Below are 16,790 nucleotides of genomic sequence, written 5' to 3'. Positions count from 1 at the left end.
ATATAGAATATACTGTATATATATATATATATATATATATATATATATATATATATATATATATATATATATATATATATATATATAGAATATTTAAAACTTCTGTTAGTGTTAAATGGTTTTCACCAAGTTTGCTTCAAAAAGTCATTTTCCAAAATTTAGAAAGTCTTTTTGTGTTTCAAAGAGCCTTTGATTAAGAGCCAAAATGCAAACTATTGAGGGACGTATACACCAACATCAACATTATTAGCTATTGATGGTATATAGCTACATTTTCTTACAGATCTTACAATGTACATGGGGTAAAAATTGAGCCTGGATGTGTAAATAAGCAATAGATGAGCACTTAAAAACTACTTTCTTGTCAAAACATAAGCTTTTTAATTTTGTTAACTTGTGGCATCTTCTAGGCTCACTTAGCACTTTCCATCACTTAGCAACTTTCCTAAAGCCTGTTAGCTGATTCCAATCCAAAGTGAGAAAACATCAGACGTCCAACAGCATAAAAAAGACATAAAATAAAGAAGGCTGGATTACAGCAGATTCCCCACACACTCCCATGGTCCCATTAAACAGGTGCTCCGAAAAGTATTCACATTCCTTTTACAGGCATCTAGAACCCCCTTGTAGATAATTTTTTTTTCTATCTTGACATCTTCTTGTCAAGCAAAATTGGCGAGAGGGAACAGTCTGGACAGAAACACAAGGTCCTTGAACTTAAACAGTTCATGTGACCTAATAATACATCATTTTCTCCTATTGCGGCAGCGCTGATGCTAAAAGCTAAGAAGTCCAGACAGGTTGTTCCAACACTTTGGTTTTCTCCTTGTTTCCCTTTCTGTCTGGTTAAAACTGAGACAGGCGACAAATCTATTTCCCTAAACACTGGAAAGGCAGATAAACTCTTGATAAACAAAGACAACTGGTTTTGAACAATAGAGCCACAGAGTTTCCAAATGCCTTTAAGTTTTTGTTTTTTGTTATTGTGGTCCTCGTACATGACAATAATTTTATTTATGCTCTGCACTCCGCATAACCTATAATAGAGCAGGCCATCAAGACCTTTAACTTGTTAGGACAACTATTTCTATGTACGCTTCCTGAATTATAATGTTGCAGATTTAATTATGACAAAGCTACCATTTCACTCATGAACCAACATATATGGAGAGTTTATGCTAATAAACAAGCCAAGAAGATATGTAAAGTAAAATTAGAAGAGAAAAAAAAAACGATTTTGTGTCAAAAATTCTGTTAGCTGTGTAAATTTGGACCAGTCATGTTATCCTTTTTGCCACAGTTATTTGCATAAATAAAAATAAATATGCGAGCAATCTGAGCAATCGTTACATGAAAAAAATCCTTAAAGAACCATTGAGTGTGAAACACTAGAATGTTCAGAGACAACAAATGCTGAGCACCTTAAATAAATCTTTTTCAAATTGTCTACAATACTTCCCCCTGATTCCATCACCAAAAGACAAAAGCAGAAAAACAGACATGTCCACAAAACCATTACACAGCACTCTGCGGAATCGCTGTCCGCTGTCAGCATGTAGCTATCAGAGAGCCTTGACACAGTGCTGTGAAAGAAACCAAACCTAACATGTCAGTATACTGGTGAAGATATTTAAAGGTGGTTGATTGTTTGAGTGACACTAATCTTTTATTACAGTCTTCTTTAAAACATATAATAAATAACTGTGAACATAGGTTTAGTGTCACCATAGCATAATGTACATATATAATAATGAAGACAACTTGACAAGTTGCTTGTTACGAATGGCACCAGCCTGTTCTTTTCTTGCAACAACTCAACTGTGCACCTGCAGTAATCCTTGACATATATTTTTAAAAAAAAGACTTTCTGCAGTATGTTAAATTTTTCATCTTTATGATTTCATCAGTCATTCTAAATTAGCCATTTTCAATAGGTTTAACTAAACCTAAAAGAATATCCCAAACCTTTTTGAACTAACATTTGAAAGAACCCCCCCCTAAAAACTGTGCTATATCTGTCTTCATCATCCCGCTGCGGCACACTGTTCCTTTTCCATAATGAGACCTTGAGATTGCCCTGTTAGGCTGTCAGTGTGCAATACAGATCAGTAGAGATGTCTACACTAGGCTGATTGCTTTCCTTTGAATCAGTCTGAATGACTTTACCTCTTCTTTTCTCCTGCTGTGATTTCCCATGAGTTCTTTCTTTTTCTGTAAGAGGTTTGTCTGTACTTATGTTCCAGACCTGTGTCCCTCTGTTCCTTTTGGAAAACTATGGATACCTTGAAATGGGCCTAAGTAAAAGAAAAAAATAGTTCACAGCTGATTTATTTCCAATATTAACAAAAATACATAATCTATCTACATGACACTTGCTGTATGCATTATGTCTTTTCATCTAATAACACCTTTGAGCAATTTTGGGGTTCAACAAGCTGTCATTTCACATCTTTAAGACCCGCCAAACTGTGGCATAGCAAATAAACATCTAAATACTAAACTCCTAGTGAAGAATAGAAAATTCTACTTTTACATTGAACTGTAAAAGTAAACCAGCAAAACATATTAAAAGTTGAGTCAATAATTTTGATCCTGATCTTCTCAAAAAGGCAGAATAGTGGGCACCGTTTATATGGAGACTATTAGTCCTCGGCACAGTCATCCGAGTTTTGATTGTTGAATTCAGGACCTTTACTGTATGTCTTCCCCTTTTCTCTTCCTACTCATTTCCTGTGTGATTGCTGTGGGTAGAGGCAAAGAAGTCTTTAAAATAAAAACGTGACTCGATTGAGGTCCAGATCCAATTGGGATTGTTGTGGAACATCCCTGTATCAGACATCTACAACCTCCGGCTCCTGCTAGTCTCTCTGTAGTTTTTCTAAGCTACAGTTGGTAGTTTTATAAATGACAGCAATTTGTCGAAACAAAGAAAACCTTTTCTTTTGCTAGCTCTTCTCTTTTGAAGCGATATATCTTTGAATCTGTGTTTTGTGACAACATGTGTTTTCAGATACATTGCAAACTGTTTTCCAACCAAAGCAACAGAGGGTGGAATAAAAAGTCCCATTGACAGATATTTCTCATGCCATGCTGAAATATGTAGTTTTTCATTGCCTAAAACCACTGGAATTACACAGACTAGGTACTTACAGTCTATGTGGCTGTGGTTCTACTGTTAACGTAGCCGCTTCATAATTACAGAGCAATGGTGAAAAGGAAAAAAAGAGCTGTAAGGTGGAAAGGTCTCTGTGGTGGAGAGCGCCTTACAAAGACTCAACTCTCCACATGACACTTTATAGCATGACCTTCGATCACAGCGTGACTGTGTCTTTTGTGCTGTGCATTTTCGAGTGCCGCCTAAAAGCTTTTTCTGGGCTCCTTTGAGGAAATAGATTTGGTCATGGAGAGATGAGAGTGATGCAGAACAGCAATCTATACCCTGAGATCTAAAATTTATCTTACTTGCTTTCTCTTCTAGTTTCTCTCATGTTGCTTACAATGGTACGAAGAAACACCCGTTAGCAGTTGGATGCTGTTGTGAAGAACGTCTTCTATTATAGTCAGTGCACAGAATACCATCTCTTAAAACAGCTATGGATGTTTCTCAATATATATTTTCTTTTTCAATATTATTTAACCTTTGTTCTTATTATACCTTGAACTTGACAAAGATAAAGAGCAGGTTTATATTTACATATATATAAAATGTTTTCTGCTAAATGCACCTGGAAGTACTTTGTTTTTGAACTCTCAATGATTTCTGTTGAATATTTGCTTCAAGTAACATAATGAAAAATCTCAAATTACAATATAAAAGTTCAAATGTTTCGTGTCCGTTTCTAGGCATGAAATTACATTGAGAAAGGAGTTACTTCAAAATATTCTCCACATCATAGCTCTCGTTGATCCACTGAGTTTTTTCGCATACACATCAGCGTCTGAGATTGATGTTTATGGCTGTTTATATAGCAAAGATGCTTGTATCCTTTAATCGGATTTGTTGACTTGTGAGATGAACTGATCAGTCTGTCTGTTGCAACACAGCAGCATACTGAGGCTGAACTCTGCAACACTTCCACCAGCCTCATGCAAAGTTACAGTGCTTGCCTTGAATACTCTGGTGTAATACATCCACTGTTTGTGAGCACTCCTTTTTTATGTAATTAAAGCGGTTTGCTAAGCAGGAGGCAGAGCAATTAGTAATCTTCTCACTGTGTGGAAGATGTGAAACTGTATGTCCCTGCAGTGAGATTTCTAAAATGATATAAAACCACCAAAAAATGAGGAACTGGGTGGGAAAGATGTTGACGTTGTCTTGGAATTTTGAACTGACGCAGGAAACATCTGATTTAGTCTGTCATTAAATCATATCTAATCACATTTATTAACCCATCATGGCATAGTGGTTTCACTTAGAGGGAATTGCTGTTCCCACAAAGTTTTTCATTTTTATTAATGAAAAACTTTGGACACCACAGAAAATTTTGGCCTATGTCTAGTTTTTGAGAGCAGAGCAAAATGATAAATAAATCACTCCTTGCCAGAGCAGAAGAGTCGATTTTATATCAGGGATATACTGTATATATATATCTTTTGCGATGAAAAGTTCAATCCATTTTGATAAAAATGCAAAGCAATACTGTTAGAAAAAACATTATTTACAATCAAACTTGCTAAGAACTTTGCTTCTTCCTGAAGTTGACTTTGGTGCCAAGATTGATCATTTGGTAAAATTGGAACATAACTTTAGTGGAAGCTATCATCGTGCTGATCTGGATCAGTTTAATAAGGCAACATGTTTGGCAAACAAAATGATAAAAAGTTTTAAGGCCAAGATTTTACAAACAGCAGGTTATCATTACAAGACCAAGCAGACCTGTATTGATTCACTATCAGTCCAGTTGAGATATGCTAATACACACTCTAATAATGTGCCAAATTAATCACTGCAAGACTCTGCTTTCTGGACTTCTAAAGAAAACATAAACATATTGGTGATTACATAATTCACCTGCAGAAACGCAGTCAAGGAATAGAAAGCAAGTCCCTATCTAATGAAGAGTCTTTGTTTTGACTACCAGTGCATTTCAGAACTGATACGAGCTTTAACAGAATTCATTCTTTTAGTCCAAGAATAGTCTTTTGTTCCTGCGCAAAATTTAAAAGTACAGAAAAGAAACATGCAAAAATATTCTTTAATCACAACTTTCACCTTCACCAGAACAGCCTGCCTGAAAACCGCAGCTGGGAGCATTGTTATTTTATTTTTTTTTACAAGCAAATGTAGTTTTTTTATTGTATTGCTTTTTCTTTGCCAAATTAAAACAAATTGTAAGTTCAAGTGGCTCCAATTATGAACAATTACCATACTTGGTATTTTGGTTCAGTTCAATGTGGCCAACATATCAATTTTGTCTGCATGTTTAACACTAATTGAGTCCACTCCACCAAAAACCCTTTTTAAACAGAGAGTTGCACAAAACTATTGACTTCGGAGATCCTCCCATGTAAGCAAATGTCTTTTATTTGTTCAATGAGCAAAAGAAGCTCTTAATGTAGATTGTACCCAATAACTATTTATGCTATTACGGTTAAACTGTTAATAAATTACTGTAACTTGTATGATCTGGAACATAAGGTTAACGGAAAATTACATAAAATTAGAACAAGAAAAATGATCTTCTGTGACATACTGCAAGTAATTCCTTCAGAGTGTTTCTTTAAGGTCACTGCAGGTCCATCGTCCACACAAAGGAGAAGGGTTGGAATTATGACATTGAAAATGAGTTCATTTACAGTTCTCAATATATTTAAAGTGTTCTTTTCTCTCTTGTGATGTTCACCCTCTCTCCTATAGCTTTAACTACACTTTCATGACCAATCATCCGATTGAAATGTGAATTTAATTTATGCCACTTTAACCACTTCTAGCAACTTTTGTCATGTGCAACTGCTATTGTTCTCACTGTGGTGTTGGTGACACCAGTTCAGTAATAACATAGGAAATGTTATATATATATATATATATATATATATATATATATATATATATATATATATATATATATATATATATATATATATATAGTGGCACGTAACAGACTGCAAGAGGTGCGAGTGAATTTTGATTAATTTTGTTACCTCAAGGTAGATCCAAGTTTTTCTCTCATTTCCCTCTTTTCCTCTGCAATACAAGCAGCCACTGGCTTTAGTTTTATGTGCAGCACCTAGTCATAAACAGCTATGTTATCCATCTGTTTGCTACATCATGAATAAGCAAGTATTAAAGAGCTTGATTCTGTTTTCTGTAGAACGAACTAATTTTCTTCAGAATGTAATCCCTTTTTTACGTTGTTGCTCCCTTATTGCGAGTGAGCACAAGGCACTGCAACCCTAAATTATTTATGATTACGTTCTCTCATACCTTGGGCTATTCAAAGAGGCAGCAGAGCAGTGTTGGAGAAATATAAATAAGTCAGCAACATGGTTTTTTTTGGGGGGGGGGAGTTTAACCTGACACACAGACACACACATCATAGATTGCATCAGTGTTCTGCAGCTACATGTTACATTAGCAAAGAATTATAAAAGCACAGTGGTGCTCACACACTAATTGAGATTTTACTTAAGTCTGCCAGACTGACTCTTGAGGCAGAAAAAAAAAGAGCAGTGATGCAAGTTAAAATTCACAAACAATCAACATGTACTGGGTAAATTTCTTCTTCTTAAACAAAAACATGCAATTATCTATCAACTGCTGTTGCCCGAAATGATCACAGTTAAATGATTTGATGCAGTTTTTGAGTAAGAATAAAATGCTTCATTTCCGATCCTCACTAGGTTTACTAGTTTATGAGGAGGATTGTCAGTTTTGCTTTGTGTACCTCTGTTGCGTGTTTTCCTACTGCAGAAACAGTAAAGATAAATAGTTGGTCAACGTGGAGGCTGTGTGATCCATAAGCATTACAACTACATCGACACACCAACTAAAGTGTGACTAAGTGCCATTTTTATGGGGCACTCGTCATAAAGCTTTGGTTCTTATATCCAGCATATCCCATAAGGCTTTTATTTTCATAATGATATTTGCAATGTTCACTGCATTGTATCTTCCTCAAGCAATATTTTTTATCTTCTTCATGGTTTTGACTATGTGGGCAGAGGACACTGTTCATGGCAGGTCAAGGGTTTGGACTGGCCAGGTGTGGTGGATTCTTTGTTAGGTCATTGGTTGCAATAAAATCCAACTGGCCATTTTATGTAGACATAACATTAGCTTGTGACCAACCTGTTGTTTGAGATTAAAACTAAATCTGAGCCTGACTATTATTGATGGTAAAATATGAATTATTTTCTGCAGTATGAAACAGTTCATGTTTTGTTTAGCTCAGCCTGAACCTTCCAATGCTGCTTTTATCAATTCATGAGACTGTCTGAGTCCATCATTACCTGTGAGAAGGACTGATGGTTAGGCAGGAGTCCAGCTCAGCTGACACACTGATGGATGCAATTTACTCTGGTATGAGAGACTCACAAGGTAAGCCTTTTTGGGTTGGGCTGTCTCTAATCCTTTGTGCTTGCTGCACTCCGTGGGGCTAAAGAAGAGAGCAGACAGAATTACAAGACTTTCCATCACTCACTCTGCCATGGGTTTGCACAAACCCTAATCCCAAAAATGGATGTTATACTACCTTTTCCGCTCTTCACTTGGAGGATTAGAGGTCCAAAACTGAGTGCAGTTTTAGATGACACACATCCCAATTGAAGTGTAACCCCAACTGAGGCACACCTCACATCTCATCGGCACAGACAGCGACATGACGTGGCTCCAATAAACAAACTTATTTTTTCCTTTTTGGTGATTGACTTAATAATGGCCTCTGACCGGTGCCTTCTCTTTGACCATTGTAAAACTGAAATAAGAAAAGCATGGTATTAGCTAACTAACATCGCAAACTTGCTTGTTATGCTTACTGCAAGTCAAAATAAAAACATTTTCATAACTGGCTTAAGTGTACAAATTATCATACAGATATTAGAGACTATTGTTTTCATTACAATTCAGACTTACAGACAAATCCAAAGCAACAGCGTTTCAAGGTTGATATCGGCTTAATTTGTGAACACTTCGACATTATGTTCGGCCATCTTGGATTTGTCTACTTCCTTTATCTTTCAGGTTAACAAAAACAATGTCACAAAGCAACCACCGGGGGCAGTACTGGAGCGGTTTGAAAAAACTGTTAATCCTGTGTAAGTTACAAAAGGCAGAACAACATGCACAATGCTGTGCAATGCATAATGTACTTTTAAAAAAGTCTATATAGAATCACTTGATACAGGAGATAACTTTTCAATTACGACAACCATATATTCCAGATATATATAACATTCTAGAATACCCTTCAACTGTGACAACACAATTAGACTCATAACTGACAGAAATAACCAGAGAAAGCAATAAACACAAATTTGTCCCTTGAACTGCATCTTACAAGTACAAGGCCCAAAGAAATACTCTTGCAATGTGAAACTTTGGTTTAACTTGAATTTGTTTCAAATAGACTGTAGCCATGGATTTTAATGTATTCTTCAAGAAAAGAAAAAAAAAAAAACACATCATCCCTGTAAAAAAAAGAAAAAAGAAGAAGTACTGTAAAATTGTATCAGTAGGAGTATTATGCTGGCTGTAGGGATGCTTTTCTCTGGCAGGGTCAGGAAAGCTTGTCAGAGTTGAAGGGAATATTGATGAAGTTTATGAATCCTGGAAGAAAAACTTCTTTTATGAGGTTATATGTGATCTTGAACATGCAACCAGATCTACAATGGAATGATTGAAATAAATGGATATCCATGTGTTTTAATGACCCATTTAAAATCTGAATCCAGTTGATTGTTTGCATCTTGCTGTTCACAGACATTCTTCATCCACTCTGACTTGACTTGTTTTGAAAGATGAATTGAATTTTTAAAAATCAGTCTTGAATCTATAGTACAGACATACCCCAATAGACAAGCAGCTGTAAATGCAGCATTAAGTGGTTCTACACATTTGAAGGTGCGCTAAAACTTTTTATTGCTAAATATTGTAAAACCATGTATCCTTTTCCTTCAGCTCGACAAATATGCACAACTCTGTGGTGGTATATCAGATAAAATCCCATTAAGATATATTGGAGTTTGTGTACATCACCAGACAAAATATGAAAAAGTATCTAATGATCAGGAACCATGTTTACCTAACATTTTAAATGCATTCTTAGTATTTGGACATGATGGCCAAGCTGCAGTCTTACAAACATAATGGATGACCTACATCAGCAACATTTTAGGAGTTGCTAACTGATCACTTGACTTGCAGGTGCTCATTTATCATTTGCTTAATTTTTTTCTTCCTCAGAAGTTGTCACAGGCTCAAATATTTATGTCTGAAATATCATTGTGTGGAGCTGTTATTGAACAGTTACAGGCGAGCAGTGAAGATAGAGAACAGGACCAATTTATATATTCATAGATCCTTGAATAGCAAATGAGGCAAGAGTTACATCTAAGCTGTTTTAAGGCATGAAGGGATTAGTGATGAACTGAGAGCAGTTTTAAGGTTTAATCAGTGCCAGCAGAACAACTTTTCAAAGCATAAGGTTGACGTTGTGGCATTAAAACTTGTCATCCCTTCCAGGGCAATAAATATAGCTGTCAAATCAAAGCAAGTGGTGTTATAAAAACATACACCAGGTAGCTTTGCTGTTGGTGCCGTGATGCACCTGGAAACGTATATACACTGATGTCAAACACTTTTGTATAAAGCTAAAAAATAATGGGGATGAGATGTTTTATTCATTTCCTTTTAACTTCCAGTCCCCAAAAATGGAAGGTTATTGTTTTGTTTGACATAGATTGTAACATGATTGTACGACAATGGGCTGCGTAGCTGTTCAAAAATACAGGTTACAGTGGTTTATAAAAATATTCATGACCTTAAAGCCTTTCCACAACTTCCCATGTTTGCTATAAACAGGATGTATGTTATAAACCAACACAATGCAGTGTAGAGTTACAATATTTTGGTCCTGCCTGACATGACATTATATATCATTTGCAAAACAATTTCAATTTGCCCTTAAGTGGAGGTTATTGCATGGGATTTTTATCTTGAAGATTGAAAGTGTCCACTGGCCGCCCATTTGCAAGATCTGGTTTTGAATTGCTTTTCCTTCTTTTGCAGACTGAATGTGTGTGTTCTCTAGCATTTGTGTCACTGTAAACCGGGTCACCAGTCACTCAAACATCCTCCAACTAAAAAAGCTTTCAAAACATGCCAAAGATAGATTATGGCACCTCATCTACAAGCAACTTTCACATATTCAGAACTGTAGGTTGTTTTACTCTGCAATCTGACAATGTGAACTTTACAACAATTAAAGAACTTGTTCTGTTTCTGCTTTTCTTTTAGCACACAACTGCTTAATTTTGAACTGAACAAAACTAATCTAAAACCGCATAATCTTGAAAAGAAGAGAGAATGATGATGCATGGATTTATGCAGATTTGTACAATAATTTATTGCAGAACAGTCTTTGGAGCAGTCGGGAGCCACAGGGGTGTATAAAAGAAATCTTTCTGATTTTATTATGTCCCAGTAACTTTTTTAATTCATTTGAAACTTTTTGTCTGCTCACTTTTCTTTTTCACCGGAACTTTGCACCCCTAAAACTTCATAAAAGGCAAAAGTAAAGGACTGATATTGAAGAATAAAGACAGAGATGAACCCAAGACTATGATAATAATTAAATAGAGTGATACAAAAATGTGCCGGCATAAAGCTGCCACATTTCAGCAAAGCTGATACTATTCACAAACAATAACTATATTTAGATACCATTTTATGAAAAGGAATGTTTCTGCGTACATGTGTGGACTTTTGTTCTCTTTTATGGTAGGTTTCTTCCAAGATTTGGCTAAAACCGAGCACAGCTCTAATTAAAGGTTTCCAAGCTCTGGCCATTTTAAACTTTCTTAGCTCAACATAGATCTTTGGTCTCTAATCATAGGTCCACTCTCTCTGCACCCTCTGCACATCTTCAGGAGACACAGCTGAATGTGGAGCACTTGAATATGGTTGATTCAGCAGATTTGCAGTGATAGAAGTTGGTCTTCACAGCAGAGATCTATGTGGCTTCACAGGCCACAATGCACACTCTGCACTTTCCTAGTGTAAGACAGGGAACAATGTGATAAACTCTCTAGCTGTCTAACATTATCGCCTGTCAAAATCGTACAGGAGATCACTCCAAGTGCCTGACAGAAAGTGCAGCTTGTTTTGTCCGGGTGCACGAGAGTGTGTGTAATCAAACACTGCTGGGTCAGAGTGAACGGCAGGCAATTAGGGGTGATTAGAAGCCACTAAATCACTGTCAATGTTTTCCATTAGTTCATCGGTGTTTTCTGCTAATACAGTTCCTGTCCTAATATTTGAAGAACAAAACAACACTTAGGAAACTACTCTAATGTTCTCCATCTTTCTTTCCTTGGAAAACACCTTTCCTGTTTACTGTGCCCAAGAAGCATCATCCCACAGCTTTGTTGTCTATTGAACTAAAGGTCCATGGATTAGGCTGGTTACTCCCTAATGTTAATTTTGTTGGTCTGACACCAAACTGCTTCATGCTTACTGGTGTCTGGAATCTAACAATGGCTACAATGTGTTATGTTGTTATAGAGTTGGTAATCAAGAATTCATTTGATACAGACATGTCCATAAAGGGACGTATCTAAATTTTGCACACAGTGGCTGTCAATGGCTGTGGTAGAAGATAATTGCTGAGCTACCAGTCATTTTCTGCATTTAATGTTTTCTTCTCCTTAATTGAGTTTCTAATCATAGTGCACTGTTTCTGAACAAGAAGGGATTTTTGAAAATCAGAGTCTCTTTGGCATGATGCTACCTGTCCTGAAAGAGGTGGCTGAGTATAGACTGTTGACAAAGTTGTCAAATGACTGAAAATGACACCCATCTTCTCCAGGAAATACTGGACAAATCCAGAGAGAAAATCAGCAGCAGGATGATTCAACCACTCTGTCTCACCGAACGATACAGGAGGTCCTTCGTGCCAGCTACTGTCAAATTTCATAACGCCCACACCTTTAGAAGGTGCAAACTCAAAGAAATGGATCTAACCTGATCTCCATGCTCTTTTCATCTGTTCAGTGACATTCTCAGTCATTGTTTATCAGTTAAAGTGTTTTATTATCTAGCTTTTGATTTTTGTTTTTTGTTACTCTGTTGAGATTGTTTTCCATTAAGGTAAAATCCATGTGTTTTTCCACCTATATTTTCTCTCTTTTTGATCAAATGTGTTTGTGCAAAATATACCAAATACAAGGTCTCTGTTGTCTGCCATCATGTGATGCAGGTAAGTGACTTTGCAGCAGCACAATGTTACTCAGCTCCCCTGGGTCAGGGTCCCAGGACATCCGTTTGGACTAAGGCAGTCTGAATGCCATTAACTGTCCTCATATGACTCCCACAGTGACTCAACTCTGCAATGTGACTTTTCCTGGAAGACACAGGTCAAGATAGTGCATCTAGAATGATGCAAAGAGGACTAAAAATATTTAGTAAGAGCTGCAGCAATAGACGGACATTAAAAAGAGATACAGGGTTAATAGGAAGTAAAACCAGAAGAATGTTTATAGGAGCAAATGAGTATTTTCATTAGAGGGAAAGATGGTACTGTACAGTGTGCGAATGTATTGTCATGGTAATAAGATACAGTATTATATGACCTTTTTTACAAACTGGAGAATGTTATTTGTAAATAAACTTTCCACTCTCCACTTTCAGTTCAGTGGTGACTGTCTTCCATTACCTTATACTGCCCTCTGTTGGCTCATATGCAAAAATCTTGTCTCGTGAACCGAAAAGATCAGAATTACTTGTTTATTCTCTGTGATTTTTTTTCCCCAGCCAAACATTTTTTTTTTTTTTCCTTTCAGACACAGGCTCAAAAATAACTCCCAGTGATGGCTTTGATTCAAATTCATGCTCTAACAGTCGTCAGCCTCCACTCCGTGCTCCAATTTAAATGTCTCTTCCTCCTGTCCAGCTGCCATGGCGAGGCCACTATCTCCAGAATGACTCACAGTGCCCTGCTTACAAATGCAAAGATGGAAAGACACCCACAAACACACGCTCGCTGCTTATAGAGAGTGGCAGTCGCCAGGTTCTCTGCCAAGTTTCTGGATAAACGACTGGGGTTCCAGATAGTCACAAATGCAATGTCTTCTCTCCTTTTAGGCTGCTTTTCATAGCTCCATTGGTAAATGTGGGTGTGTAATGGGAAGAAAAGAAATTAGATTCATATTCATAGAGGAATACTTTAGTGTATGTGTGATTCAGGGTAAGTCCTGTATGTCTTCAGTTTTACTGTCAGCTGGTCAGACAGACAGGTGTTGCTGTCAATGTCAAAGACTGTCTCTGAGGAGGAAAGCTGACTGGAGGATCCCAGACTTCATTAGCAGGTCAATCACTTTCTCCCAGACAACATCTGGAGGACACCGAGGCCACCCAGCTGCTGCCACACACTTCTTAATTTACCATGTGTCATTAATGACATCAAAACTAATGTATCTACACTCCGTTATAGTATCAGTCTACGCAGAGTTATTTGCGTGATGATGTGCATTTTGACTGCATTACATTAAACGTTTAAAAATAAAGTCTTTTATTTTTTGCTTTTATGTGCGATCAGATTTCTCCCCTTTCCCTTTATTTTAATATCATTTACTTAAAAGTCTTTCCCTCAGTCTCCCTTTAATATCTTGTGTCTCTCGATTGCTTTGAAAGTCACGTTTGCAAAATTGATTTGAAACCAAACAGGGAGAAACCAAATTATTGTCCCTCTGCGTAGCACTGCAGGCAGACCATCAGACATTGACAAAGCGCTGGGCGCCTACACATACACACTCAGTGTGCTGACATTGATACATTCCCAACATGGGATCACAGGAGTACAAGAGAGGAAATGAGGAAAACAACTCTATTCTCAGCTGACCCAGCAACAGCCAACGGCAGTCTCTGCACATCAGAGCGGAGCATGGTTTTGCCGCTAAAAGACAAGTGACAAGAGAGGTTGTCTCATCTTCTTGTTGAGTATTTGACTTATTTATACAGTGAACAATTAATATGATAATGTGTCAAATTCACAACACCTCTTCGTATTATTCAGCAGAATCCACCCTAATAAGGATTTTGCAGTGTGAATAGTACGGCCTATCACGCTGCATTAGATTGCATAGAATGATTGCTGCTACAACAGCTTCAACCATTTTTTCCTAAGAGACTTTGGTGTGTCTTTGAGTGCTCTACACGATGCGAGCTAAGATGCTAGGGCAGGGGTCCCCAAACTTTCTCCTGTGAGGGCCACATAACTTGTCCCTTCTCTGATGGGGGGCCGGGGTCGGTTTGTAACAGAAAAAGTGTGACGATTGTAAGAGTGCTAAACATAAAAATGTATTGTTTTTCAGAAAGCACAATCAAATAACCTTTTCTGGATTCTTCAGAGAACAAAAGTCAGGAAATAACACTATTTATGAAATAAATAATAACCAAATAACACTGGGTTCTCCACATAAAAAAAGGGATAGGGTCAATTATATGCATGTTTAAATTAGTTACTAACTAATAGTTAATAAATAATAAAGTTCATTACTAAGGAACATTTTATTGCAAAAGTCCAACTTATCAGATAAAAATGCACATATATGAAAATACTCTGGTATTGTTCAGGGGGCTGGACCAAATGTGGAGGCGGGCCGCATCTGGCCCGCGGGCCGTAGTTTGGGGACCACTGTGCTAGGGGGTTTAAATGTGTATGATTGATTTATGAATGTGTGTATATATTTTATATACAAAGAAATATAGGTTTCTTTGTGCTGTTGTGATTCAACGTGGTGGTGTCAGATGTGACAGAAAAGACCAATGCTAGCTTACAAAAATAAACATGTTTTCAGGTTTTCAAAAAGAAATGGTCCCAAATGAAAATATATAAAAATAATATTTAAAAATGTAACTTAGATATACAACATATCGAGATTTAACAGACTGAATTAATCTGTAAAATTTTACTCAGAGGTTTGTGGTTTGTAACTAGTTTTAGAACTGCAAGTTATTAGGCTTTGGCCAACCACACAAATACTTTGCTAAGTATACATTTTCAGCCAGTATACAATGCCATATTAAAGTATTCACACCCCTTCAACTTTTTCATTTTTCCACAATTTTGTTCATTCTTCTTTGAAATATAGCCCAAGCTCAGTCAGAATGGATGGAGAGGGAAAAGCAATTTTAAATTTTGCCACAAATCATTAACTTTAAACAAACTTAAGACTGGACTGGGAGTACATCATTTGAACACCTGAATGTACTTTGAGCTAAACTAGTTATTTGTAGTTCTGTTTGCATTTTTAGTGTATCAGCTGCTGGGGAAAAAAAATAATTTTCCCCAGTCTCAAATCTTCTGCAGCCTCCAATGCTTTTCTCAAAGTATTAACCTGTATGTAAGCTCAAATGATCAAAATTAGCTTGGTAGAGCTGTGTTATTATACCTTTCGCCAACAGACTGAATCATTTTGTATGAAAACAAGGACATAAGAAACCTGTTTTTTGTTAGACTACATCAGAGGAAGATGAGAAATAGACAAGGATTTGCTGCATGTACTCTTTCTCTCCATAATTCACGGGTAGCTGGTAAAAAAAAGATTAGAAAACTCCATTACTCACACTTCTCCAGTTGAAAGAGTTGTGAATCTTTAATGACTCAAAGCTTGGGTGTACACATTACTGCTAAAGCACTTATGAATGTGCATGAGAAAGCTGAGTGAAACTGAGTAATAGATTTAAAGAATGATTATTTTTATGGACTTATGAATAGGACTGTTAATGTAAATGCTGGTTCCATCATTCATTCTAAATGAGCTATTCTTACATCTTGACACTTTTTAACAGATGTATTATTCTTTATTACAAAAATGTTGAATTTCATTTAGTTTTTTCCTATCCTAATTCGCCGAATGCACAACAAGATTTGATGTGGAGTATTATGCGTTTGGGTTTAATTTGTGAGTGTTTCCAGACAGAAATGAGAGGACTTTAATGATGGATTCTAACATTTTGAATGATGGAAAAATATATAAAATCTCACAGGGAAAAGGAAAAGGATGAAAAAAGACATTGAGAATTGTCCCACCATACACACAAAATAGGTGCAAATCTTTTCCATCAATTCAAGCAATTTTGAAACTCAAAACATTTAAATATTTAGGATCAATTTCACTTTCTTTTTGGTGTATGTGCCTTTTCTTTACTTTCTATTTACTTTCTAGCCATTTTTAACCTTGTTATGTAAATGCCTTTCAGGGTCACCAGTATTTTATTGTTTAAAATGAAACAGTGAACTGGGTCAGAAAAATAACATACATAGTGTAACAAACTGCGTCTTGATGTTTCTGAACAGTGTGTACTTTTAAATTTATAAGAGCTTTACTGTAACAAGTAAGGTTTCCAGTTCTGTCTGATTTTTAGTGGCACTGATGACCCACTAGTCCAGTCAAATATTTAGGAATGCTATTACTGTCAATGTTAACTCCAAACACAAGATATTTGCTTTGTAGTTTTATAATATTCAGAATTAAAAGCATGTTAACAATCTTTCCTTATGATTTATGCCCAATGTAACAGTTGTATCACCTTAAAGAACCTGACAAGGTAGGACAATATATTATTTTTTTTT

Source organism: Xiphophorus maculatus, chromosome 1 (genome assembly GCF_002775205.1).
Source record: "Xiphophorus maculatus strain JP 163 A chromosome 1, X_maculatus-5.0-male, whole genome shotgun sequence".
Classification (NCBI taxonomy): Eukaryota; Metazoa; Chordata; class Actinopteri; order Cyprinodontiformes; family Poeciliidae; genus Xiphophorus; species Xiphophorus maculatus.
Note: the sequence above shows the minus strand (reverse complement) of the source record.